The sequence below is a fragment of the Palaemon carinicauda genome, chromosome 11, assembly GCF_036898095.1.
Source record: "Palaemon carinicauda isolate YSFRI2023 chromosome 11, ASM3689809v2, whole genome shotgun sequence".
Lineage (NCBI taxonomy): Eukaryota > Metazoa > Arthropoda > Malacostraca > Decapoda > Palaemonidae > Palaemon > Palaemon carinicauda.
This window is the reverse complement of record NC_090735.1, coordinates 4,572,102-4,574,601: the sequence shown is the minus strand read 5'-3', so window position 1 is coordinate 4,574,601 and position 2,500 is coordinate 4,572,102. Positions and strand designations below refer to the sequence as shown.

General features: G+C 37.2%; 1 protein-coding gene across 1 annotated transcript in view; it reads left to right on the top strand.

Moving 5' to 3' along the window:
- LOC137649947 (protein O-mannosyl-transferase Tmtc3-like) overlaps positions 1-2,500 on the top strand; it is a 496,566-nt gene that overhangs the window by 400,726 nt on the left and 93,340 nt on the right. The gene's annotated exons all lie outside the window — the stretch shown is intronic.

Genomic DNA, 2,500 nt, shown 5'->3' with positions numbered 1-2,500 from the left:
GTAAACTATACCCAAAAAGGCCATATTTGACTTGAAGAAGCATGCACTGTCTGTCCATTTGCCTTAGTATCAATATTATTAACACTGTGAGCCTCTGGAAATCTTATTATTCCTTTTATGGAATAGTTTACTGAATAAAAGCTGTTTAGAGTTAAGTTCTTTCATATAGGATAGCAAGAAAATAATTCATGCTTGTTTCGAATTTTTCGTTCGAATTTTTATTGCTGTTGAAGGAGAAAATTCTTCTATGCATTCACAGATAGGTAATTGTCAAAGTAGATTTGTGACTGTGTTAATCTGAAGAAACTGTGACGGGCCGAGAGAAGGTTGTGACTCAAAGACAGGATGAAAGCAACTGAGTGAGTTTATTATAGAGCACTCTCCTTTATATATAAAAGCTCAAGGCAACAGGAAATTTCATGTTCAAAACCGACACCGTTACTGGTGGGAAAAACAGACATGTTTATTCAGGTTCTTTTTAGTGCGAGGGAAGAGCAAAGATACAAATATGATATATACACAAAATTAACTATGAACGATCGTGTGACACACGGTTGGTACAAAACCCTATGTTTCATTTGGGTCATTGATTTGACTAGAAAATTTGCAAAAAGCCAAAGGAATTTTTTGCAAGAATGATGAACAGATATATTGAAAAACTGAAAGGAAATTCATTTAAATCTATGAAATATTTTCCAATAAACGAGATGTCTGGAAAAAATATCTCCATTTTGAGAGTAATAAATAAAGGTTTATAGGCCGCTCATGAATGGCAGAGGGACATTACCCTAGCAGGACAATGCCTTAGAGACTGACCATATGTACATGATAGCACCCAAGTCTCCTCCCAAACCAAACTATAGTCAATTTCTTTTAGCGAGGCATATTTGCACCGACTCGCAGCGGTACCCTTTTAGCTCGGAAAAGTTTCCTGATCGCTGATTGGTTGGACAAGATAATTCTAACCAATCAGCGATCAGGAAACTTTTCCGAGCTAATAGGCCACCGTTGCGAGTCGGTGCAAATCTGCCTCGCTAAAAGAAATGGACTATAGGATGACTAAGGATGGCCAATTTTTAGCAACACTAGATTATTTTGGCCGAAGGCTTGGCTGTAAATTCTTTCTCGAATACGAACGCCAATTTTGTAGTTAATTATTAGAGTTTAAAAACAGATCCAAGTCTTGATATTTGTCTGACAACGTGTAACAGAGATTGAAATAATTATTATTATTATTTGCTATGCTACAACCCTAATTGGAAAAGCAGGATGCTGTAAGCCCAGGGGCTCCAACAGGGAAAATAGCCCAGTGAGGAAAGGAAACAAGGAAAAATAAAATATTTTAATAACAGTAACATTAAAATAAATGTTTCCTATTTAAAGTATAAAAACTTTAACAAAACAAGAGAAAAAAGATAGAATAGTGTGCCTGAGTGCACTCTCAAGCAAGAGAACTCTACTCCAAGACAGTGGAAGACTATGGTACAGAGGCTATGGCACTACCCAAGATTATTCGAGCGAAGAGACACGAAGAGGATCTTTCAATCTTTCAGATATGGGACGTGTGAAAGTGTCTGACTGGGGCTCAGGAGTTTTTCTACTTAAGGAATTGTTTTCATTGGAGATTGAAGGAAGAGGAAAAGAATTAAATGAGAGAGAGAGAGAGAGAGAGAGAGAGAGAGAGAGAGAGAGAGAGAGAGAGAGAGAGAGAGAGAGTTTATTAAGAATTTTTCACGAGAAGGTTTATTAAAAATTTTCGACGAGAGAGAGAGAGAGAGAGAGAGAGAGAGAGAGAGAGAGAGAGAGAGAGAGAGAGAGAGTTTATTAAGAATTTTCCACGAGAGGGTTTATTAAGAATTTTCGACGAGAGAGAGAGAGAGAGAGAGAGAGAGAGAGAGAGAGAGAGAGAGAGAGAGAGAGAGAGATTTTTTAAGAATTTTCCACGAGAAGGTTTATTAAGAATTTTCGACGAGAGAGAGAGAGAGAGAGAGAGAGAGAGAGAGAGAGAGAGTTTATTAAGAATTTTCCACGAGAGGGTTTATTAAGAATTTTCGACGTGAGAGAGAGAGAGAGAGAGAGAGAGAGAGAGAGAGAGAGAGAGAGAGAGAGAGAGATTTTTTTAAGAATTTTCCACGAGAAGGTTTATTAAGAATTTTCGACGTGAGAGAGAGAGAGAGAGAGAGAGAGAGAGAGAGAGAGAGAGAGAGAGAGAGATTTTTAAGAATTTTCCACGAGAGGGTTTGTTAAGAATTTTCGACGAGAGAGAGAGAGAGAGAGAGAGAGAGAGAGAGAGAGAGAGAGAGAGAGAGAGAGAGAGAGAGAGAGAGAGAGAGGAATTTCTATGCGTTTAACAGTTTTATCAAGACCAAGAATATGAAGAAAGCTTAAGTAATTATAAAACTCATCTTGATGTTGGTTACTAGAATAATGGGCCTTGTCTTGAGCAAGTATATTTTCAAGGACATTTTCAATAACAGAATTATTATTATTATTATTATTA